Source organism: Ochlerotatus camptorhynchus, unplaced genomic scaffold, assembly GCF_037179485.1.
Source record: "Ochlerotatus camptorhynchus isolate MF236.1 unplaced genomic scaffold, CSIRO-AGI_Acam_v1.1 ptg000109l, whole genome shotgun sequence".
Lineage (NCBI taxonomy): Eukaryota > Metazoa > Arthropoda > Insecta > Diptera > Culicidae > Ochlerotatus > Ochlerotatus camptorhynchus.
The window spans coordinates 270,543-280,684 of record NW_027040599.1 but is presented as its reverse complement, the minus strand read 5'-3'; positions in this window follow the sequence as shown (position 1 = coordinate 280,684).

Sequence of the window (10,142 nt, the reverse complement as noted above, 5' to 3'; positions counted from 1 at the left end):
TCACGTGATATACGCTATCTTGCAATGAGCACTCATACATCTAGTTTTCACTGGAAATCCTATGTATGAGTGCTCATTGCAAGACAGCCTATATTACGTGATATAGGCTGTAATATGAACGGGGTATTATTCATTGAATAGTATAAAGTTGCTGAATTTTTTAGGATGTAGTCCGTTTATTTGTCAGGATGCGTTTTTGATTGCGTTTTATATCGTGATAATGAATAAAAGTAAACAGCAATAATGCAGTAATATTTTTATTGTAATAATTTAAGATAAAATATGAATCGTGTATGTTCTCAACCGAGCCTGCAAAACTATTTTCGTACTCCAGTTTCCGTTTGACAATCACTGGAGCAATCATTGCCAAGGTGCTGAAATATGGAACAGATATCTCTAATTAACGATCTAGGAAGAATCAATCCCTTTGATATAGATCTACCTCATACTCGCACGATAGATTGACCTTCAGAAAGACTATTGTAATGTTATACCCCGTTCACATTACAGCGTATATCACGTGATATACGCTATCTTGCAATGAGCACTCATACATCTAGTTTTCACTTGAAATCCTATGTATGAGTGCTCATTGCAAGACAGCCTATATTACGTGATATAGGCTGTAATGTGAACGGGGTATTATGGTAATTGTGTAAGTAACCCTTTCACATACGGGCGTTCTTGGATTGTATCCGACCAGCAGCTCCAGATCGGATTCTTCACAGGAATTCAGCAAAAACTTAAATGAAAATTATGTGGACGATTTAGGGATGCATCGCAATATTTTGCACATTTCTTGGTGCCATTCGTTAACCGGCGAAGATCAATTAATCAATAGAGTTAGAATATTGTTTTTGATTCCAAAAACTAGTTGAATTTGAGAAGCACACATAACATAAAGGTGATTGAATTTCTGTTCGATTGCAATACTCTCAAATTTATTCAAATAAGAATAATAAAAATTCTAATTGGAATGTTCGATTTAGAAATACTCAGAGGGAGAGATGGGCGGAGAGAATGTTTTGAGCCAAATGTATTGTCAAAATCTGAGCCAATCGAACATTCCAATTAGAATTTTTCCGAGGATTTCTTATTCTTACTTCAATAAATTTGAGAGTATTGCAATCGAACAGAAATTCAATCACCTTTATGTTTTGTGTGCTTCTCAAATTCAACTAGTTTTTGGAACCAAAAACAATATTCTAACTCTATTGATTAATTGATCTTCGTTGGTTAATAAATGGCACCAAGAAATGTGCAAAATATTGCTATGCAATCAATTAATATTTTGTACGTAAATCGAATCAAAAATAAAAGTCATTTGAAATGCTAGCTTCTAGCAAGGGTTGCAAGATAATTTAGGAACAAATCCCTGCTGCCGAATTGTATTTTGTTTTCTCCGCCTATCTCTCCCTCTGAGTATTTCTACACGGATAGAAATCTCCTTATACCTTTTGGCAAATTTCCATTGCTGATTATTCATAAATTGTATAAGTCAACTAATAAGCAGACGCCTTGCAAAAAGTTAATAAAGATCATGTGTCAAATGAAATGTATAAGCGGTCACGCATACCTTTTATGCATTCTAATAGGACATATGTGGTTTGTCTTATGGAATGTATAAGGCTGATGCTTTGGCAAAATTGTATAAGTGAAACACATGAATTAAATAATTGATTTTCGTTTCGTGTAGTTCGGTTGGCTCAGATTATGACAGTTCATTTGGCTCAAAACATCCTCTCCGCCCATCTCTCCCTCTGAGTATTTCTACTTAAAGCCCTACACAGAGAAAAAATTACCCTAAATTTAAGTTCTTTTTACTTAATTTTGGGTTATTTTGAGTTTTGCATCCCACTCTCACTTTTTGTTGTTGTCAAAAACGGAACGAGAGATTCGACTTTCTCATGACTATCGTTCAATAAGCTACTAGTGTTGCTACTAGTGAGTATATGAGATATTCTCAAATTTGAGTCAATTGAACTTAATTTTGGGCGAACGTCAAACGGACGTCACCACGGTCGAACGTGTTTACAAATCATTGCAGTTTTTATCGCGTCGCCGCGAGTGAAATCTTGTGAGTTTTCATCTTTAGTGAGTCGGAACAGTTTCGGGGGCGAACAGGGTGTCGCCCCATCGTGGAAGATTCCCTTTTTCCCATTTCAGTCAGTGGTAATTACGTGTGGTAATTAAGAGGCAAGCGCATAGCGACGCAATAGTACGGGAGCCATCGTTGTCAAAAGTCAGCACCTTCACCGAATTCAGTGGTGGCTCAAGGGGGATAGTACCTTTTTCCCCAGCGGTGATGCTGGACGGGAATTTTCCTCCGCTCCCCCCCCCCCCCGACAAGGGAGGGGGTCCATATAATGTTATTGATGGATCTTACACCGGCGCAACCCTACCGGGTTTCATGGACAGAGACGGCAACCATGGTGAACTGATCGTTTTGAAACTGGCATTGGATTCCGGTAAAGCACCGGAGAACCCATTCCTCTTACGGACATCTATTGAAAGCCATATCAGTGGCATGATCGACGGTGCTTTTCCAGAGGCACGTGGTCTGACATATGCCCTAAAAGTGCGGAATCAAAAGCAGGTGGACAAACTCCTGGAAATGACTGAACTGCTAGATGGGACGAAGATAAAAATCACTAAACACACCGGACTCAACTCCGTTCGGTGCGTGATCAACATCCAAGGTGTGGAGAAAATGTCCGACGAGGATATACTAAAGTATCTTTCCAATCAAAAGGTCACATACTTGCGTGAGATTCTCTCACGCAAAATCGGAGGCATCGAGCAGAAAACATCAACGGTCATCTTGACCATAGAGAGTACCGTGCGACCAACACACATCGATGTGGGATACCAGCGATGCAGAACAAGACCTTATTACCCATCACCAATGCTATGCTACCAGTGCTATCGCTTCGGACACACCAAGGCCCGTTGCCAAGAGACCAACCCCACCTGCGGACACTGCTCTAAGCAGCACGAGATCGTCCAAGGTCAGCGCTGCTCTTTTGAAATGTTCTGTCCCAGATGCAAAACAAACGACCATGGCATCTCCAGCAGGAAATGCCCGATCTACGCTTATGAAGATGCTATCCAACACATCCGCGTGGATCACGGAATATCCTACCCGGCAGCGAAACGGCTATTCGACGCACAAACCGACAGGAGCTCCTTCGCCGCGGTAACAACTGCGAGCAAGGATAAGGTAATTGAAGACTTATCAGAGAAGGTCAACATGCTGGTCCGAAATAGTCAGGAAAAGGACAAGAAGATCGCGGAACTGGAGAACACGATCAAATATGGTCATCCAACGTCAGATCTCGGCAGCGAAGCCCACGAATTCCGGAAGGACATCGCCGAGCTTCGCAAAGAAGTTCAGAAGAAGAATCAACATATCTCCCAACTGCTCGAAGCCCTGAAAAAGCAGAACGATACCGCTGTACAAGTAAAACAACTCCGCAAGGAACTTCTTCAGAAGGACGAGCGCATCAAAATTTTGGAAAAAGGACAACAAAAAGATAATCGAATGGAGCTCACAAGAAAGTACGGCACTATCGAGGATCTCGTGGCTAAGGTGAAAGTCTTGCAACACTCCTCAAACACAAAGGACAAGGAGCTCGCATCGCTTCGCAAGATGAAAGACACGGCTACAGACGAAATTTCTCTCCCACCACGACAAACTCGTAAAACAAAAAAGACCACCCAGCAACCGACGATACCCCACCAAAACCAGGAACTACTGGAGGAACCTCTTCCCCCGGTGCCGTACACCGGCACTAAGAAAAAGGTCTCCCAGCAGCCTAGATGTGAAAAAGATGCCAAACGGTGCAAGGAAGGTTCCCCGGCTAGATTCTGTGACTCCGACGATGACATGACGCCAGAAGAAACACGACTCTCAGCAAAAGATTCCAACCCAACCCTTGAAGAAAATATGGACACAGACTTTCTTATCTCATCCGGCGAGGAGGAAGTGGTATTCCCGGACTCCCCAATGGGTATATAAGTCCCGTCCTCGTTACTCAGATATTCCAACTACGAAAATTACTTTCACTCAACGCACTCATGGCCCCATCACCAGCCAATAAGAGCGTAATAAATTCCACAGATTACGAGGACATCGGACAACCTCCACACCGACACACCAGAACACCACGTAACAAACCTGAACTACAAACCAGCGACTTGGATAAGGCCTTGGGCAGCCGGGGCCCCACCGGTGCGGAAGTTTTCGGCCAACCGGAACCGGTGGACACCTCCCGGCGCTTATTGGCAACCTCCACAGACCGATCCCATAACATGGCTCGTCTCACTTACCCAGTGGAACAGCGGAGCAGGCGAGGCACCACCGGTGTGGACGTCTCTGCCTCACCAGAACTGGTGGACACCCCTCTACCCTCCGCTGTGGCTGGAAGAGGGACGGACAAGGGAGGAAACTCCTATTCCCCTATGGATAACGGGGGAGCGAAGGCTACTATATTAAACTTGTGGACAGCGCGGGAATCAAGACAGGATCGAACGATTACCTCATACCCCTCCGATCGGATAAAAATAGGCTTCTTCTCCAATCTAATCTGGCAGTACAGACATCGCTGTCGGCAGCGAGGTCAACCTTAGCTACTTCTGTCAGTGGAACTCTGTCGGGGTTCGCCAGCATCTTTGAAGGGTCGCATGATAACTTCATCTTCCCCCTTACGGACACAGAGGGAGGCAAGAATATTCATCCAAGAAAATTTGGGTCAAGCGATGACATCGCACTCCCCCACCAGGACACCGAGGGATACAAGAACCTGCTCCAGGGGTCAAGCGATGCCATCACACTCCCCCGCCGGATCAATGGAAACAAAGCTCATCAAATTTAAAACCCGCTGCTAGGACGCTCGTAACGGATAAGGCCTCGGGTAATCGGGGCCCCACCGGTACGGAAGCTATGGGTCAACCGGAACTGGCGGATTCCCCCAAGTGCTCGTTGGCAAACTCCGCAGGACAACGCCACACTGACATCCTTCCCTTGAGAAGATCCCTCCGGCTTGCTTACAAAAAACGCATCCCTCCGGATGCACTAACGGACGCGAGAAGGTATGACCAGTGGAGGGCCAGTCTAGGCCATCTCACTCCATCATCTCCTGGCCCATCATTGGGCCCGTCCCATTTCCCAGCAGCTCCAGCATCTCTGCCGGCGGCGGGGTCCCTACCGACAGCTTCCTCCGGTGGAGCTCTGCGGGGGTCCGCCCTTCAATACAAAACCAAGATATCTCCCAGAACTAACCATCAACACCCAAAACAGAACGGTTTGCCCATCGGACCCTCTAGGCTCCCAACTCCCGCACATTTGCTCGCCATCCAGTGGAATATGAACGGTTTCTTTAATAACATCAGTGACCTTGAGACGCTAGTCAGAGACCATTCTCCAACAATCCTGGCGGTCCAGGAGGTTCACAATGCCAGCATAATAAGCATGAATCGATCCTTATCAGGACAGTACCGCTGGATACTGCAAAAAGGTGATAACATCTTCCACTCAGTTGCCATAGGAATCAGGACCTCACTCCCCTTCTCCAAAATCTCAACACCGGTAGACCTCCCGATCGTCGCAGTTAAAATCAGCTGCCCAATCGCTATAACAATCGCCTCCGTATACCTGCCAAGCCAAAAGATAGCTGACCTCCGAAACCGCCTTGAAAGCTTCCTCGAGACCCTCGAGGAACCTACCCTTCTACTCGGAGATGTCAACGGTCATCACCAAGCATGGGGTAGGCACCAGTCGAACCGAAGAGGAATTGAGATAATGGACCTTGCTGAATCCAGGAACCTTGTCCTTCTAAACGATGGATCCACCACCTACACCAGTGGTCGGAGGGAATCGACCGTTGATATATCCTTCGCCAGCGCCAGTATTGTCAATAGAATCCTTTGGTTCGCCAGTGATGACCCAATGGGCAGCGATCACCACCCAATAGGGATCCAGCTAAACGAAAGACCTCCCGAGATATCTCGGAGACCACGATGGCTCTACCATCAGGCTGACTGGGCTAAATATCAGGAAGCCATCAAGGAAACCTGCCGGAGAACGAGCCCCACCAGCATCGCTGAGCTCACCGAAACAATATACGAAGCAGCTACCGGAGTCATCCCTAGATCTAGCCCTACACCAGGCAGGAAAGCCCTCCATTGGTGGTCACCCACCACCAAAGCCGTTATAAAAGCCAGAAGGAAAGCCCTCCGGGCTGCCAAGCGCTTACCTGCCGACCACCCAGATAAGGAGACCGCTCTGAAGCACTACAGAGCAAAGAGAAACGAATGTAGAGACGCCATCAGGGAAGCAAAAAAAAACAGCTGGGAAGACTTTCTCGACGAAATAAACCCTAGCCAAACGACCGTCGACCTGTGGGGTAAGGTGAATGCCCTCAGCGGAAAGAGGAAGGCACGGGGCATAATCATCGAACACGAAGGGACAACCACACGAGATCCAGATAAAATCGTCGACGTATTAGGCAATCAATTTGCCGCCCTATCATCAATTGAAGGTTATGATGAGAATTTCCACCAGATCAACAACCCGTCCATTGACTCAATTGTTAACATGCATATACCAGAAGAAGACGACTCAGCAATCAACCAGCCATTTAGTATGCGCGAGTTCTCTCTTGCCTTATCGAAGGCCAGAGGAGGGTCCGCTGGACCTGACGAAGTTGGATACCCTCTTATTCGAAACCTTCCCATGGCCGAGCAGGTAAAATTCCTGGAACTGCTCAATCAAGAATGGCTGCAGGACTCTTTTCCGGAAAAATGGAGGCACAGCCTCACCATTCCGATCCCAAAACCGAACACCTCAGGACACGGAGTCGATAAATTTCGACCAATCTCGCTGACCTGTTGCGCATCTAAACTGATGGAAAGGATGGTGAACCGAAGGCTCATGGATTTTCTGGAAACTGGAAGGTTACTCGATCGCCGACAACATGCCTTCAGACCGGGACATGGGACCAACACCTACTTTGGGACCCTAAGTGAAGCACTTCAGGATGCATTCGCCAAAAATCACCACGTCGAACTGGCCACCCTGGATATATCTAAGGCATACAACCGTGCTTGGATGCCGGGGGTGTTAGAACAGCTCAAGAAATGGGGACCTAAGGGCCATATTCTGAAATTTATACGAAACTTTCTGTCACACCGTACCTTCCAAGTTACCCTTGGAAATTGCCACTCCAAGACCTTCAACGAGGAAACCGGGGTACCCCAGGGATCGGTGATTGCGGTTACACTATTTCTCATAAGGATGAACGGTGTCTTCTCGCGGTTGCCGAAAGGAGTCCTTATATTTGTATCACGCAGAAAAATTTACCGTCGAAACAAAAATATTTGAGGTAAATTTAAACGTAAACTCAGTTTGTTCTGGCCACAAACATAAACTAGGTTGATTTCAAACGTATTCTATGTTTGAATTCATTGATAATAATGTTTAAAACAAAAATAATGTTACGTTTATTTTAAAAATATTCGTGTTGAAAATAAACGTGAATATTTTTGATTTATTTGAAAACTATATGCGATCAAAAATTAATATGTTTATTTTAAACATGCTTTTCATGTTTAAAATAAACAAACATATTTTGAAATTATTTGGCATTTGAATGCTGAATAAATCAAAATAAAATTGATAGCAAATAAATAGAAATTTCTGCTATTATGGAAAGTCTGTGGATGTTTGGATCCGGGGGGCCGTCGGGGTGGGTGTCCGATCAGATCCAGTTCAGTAAAACCGGTGAAACTTTGTGATATTAGCGTCATTTTTCGTTTCTGACGCTGGTCCTCATACCGGCCTCTTTCTAAGTTTAGTGTTCGGGGATGATCTGTTTTTCTTTCGACGTCGGGTGGGGGTGAGGATGATATGGGGATCAGCATCAGAAACGACGGATTGACGTTAATATTGTGATGTTCCACCGGTTTTGTCGAGCTTGGAGCACTTGCTTGCGTTGGTTTCCGGACCCTCTACTTTGGTTTCGCCGCTTGCAGGCCGTTTTCGGTTAAGTTTGCCGAATGTAAACAAGAAGGAAAAAAGGACACGCTAAAAATTGATTACCCAGATTATGTATTGTTGAAATAAACATGCTTTTGAATTTAATTTAAACATACATATTTTTGTTGAAAACATGTTTTTAATTTACTTTGAACTATTCATATTTTTATTTAATAAACATATATATTTTTAACTTAAATGAAGAATATTTGGTTCCGTGATATGCTGATGATATCGTACTCATGGTGGTCCGAGCAACAGTCAGAGCATTACGAAGAAAACTTATACAAGCCACCGCCTACGTATCAACCTGGGCTTCGTCAGCTGGATTTCAGCTCTCCGCAAGCAAAAGCGGTTATACACACGTATGCTCGACCAATCACAAGGTCTTGAGCACCAAGATCCTCATCAACGGGAAACCGGTCCCATTCCATAAAACCATTCGAATCCTCGGAGTCTGCTTCGACCGTCACCTCACATTCGGCCCGCACTTCAACGAGGTTAAAAGCAGTTGTAAACAGCGAATCAACCTGCTGAAAACTCTGGCTGGGCGCCACCCAAATGCCAACCGGCAGACTCGTCTGAACGTTGCAAAAGCTATCATAAACTCACGCCTAACATACGGGATTGAAGCAATCTACCTCGCAATGCCTCTGCTGGTGGAAAAACTTGCACCTGTCTACCAGCAAGCCTTACGATTATCATCGGGCCTCCTCCCAGGTACTCCTGGAATAGCTGCCTGTATCGAGGGCGGAGTGCTCCCCTTCAACAGGTACATAACCAAAACAATCTGCCATCGAGCCATCAGCCACTGTGAAAACACGTCCGGTAGCAGGAAGGAAGGTTTCCTCCTCGTTGAGGCTAACCAACTCCTCAGAGAATCATCCAACCAAGTACTCCCACGGGTGTCCAGGGTCCACTGGTGTGGAGCCAGGGGTTGGAGCCTGCCAAAAATTCGAACCGACCCTACAATCAAAAATATGTTTAAAGCAGGTTCCAACCCTTTAGCAGTGGCACAAACGGTCCTAGACCTTCAAAAACGAAAATACGAAGGATACTCAATCAGATACACCGATGGCTCGGTCGCTCAGGGGAAGGTGGGGATCGGGATCTGTGGTCCCAATCTCAGCGAATGTCATCGACTGCCAGACCAGTGTTCGATATTCTCCGCCGAAACCGCCGCGGCTTTCATAGCTGCCACCACCTCCGATGAACGACCGATAGCCATCTTCACCGACTCCGCCAGTGTGGTTGCTGCCCTTGAGTCCGAAACGAGTAGACACCCCTGGATCCAGGCGATCCAGGAACATGCACCAAATAACACAACATTCGTTTGGATCCCAGGGCACTGTGGTGTTCGGGGGAATGTAGAGGCGGACCATCTAGCAGCCTCTGGTCGGCACATGGCCAAATATACGCGAGAGGTACCAGGACCAGATCTAAAAAAATGGGTAACCAAAATTATCGAGGATTCCTGGAGCCGCGACTGGATAGCAGCTAGAACACCAGCTATTAGAAAATTAAAAGAGAATATTACTATATTAGTTCGGTTCCCCCAAATATGGTTGAAGAATACCCATAATCGCGAAAAAGTGCACATACCCATTTTAAGAGTAAAGACGACATACCCATATTTGGGTACATGCAATTTACGGATAATGTGGGTAATGTTTACCTATGTATGGAAAATTGATTTTGGGTGAATTTAACCCATATTTGGGTGATTTTTTTTCATTTATGCTTTTGAACATTTATCAAATTAATAAAAATACAAAATCAACTTTTATTAAAATCAAATGCAATTCTCGTCACCAATCAATCGAGGCCAATGTACTGGTACTTAAATAGATCCAGCTTTAGCAGGAATAGAATTTGCGCCACAACGCTAGTCGTCGTGAGGGTATTACGTTCCGGTTGAATACTGTCGGCAAGGGTAGTGGCATCATTCAGAATTTCATCCTTTTCGCTCTGACTTTTGCCGGCCGATAAGGATCCTCAGATCAATGTCCTCATCCTCATCTTATTCCTCCTTTTCGTCCATATCTTCGTCGGATGGAGACAGTTTCTCCGGCTGTGAAAACAAAGGGAAAGTATCTTCCAAAATACT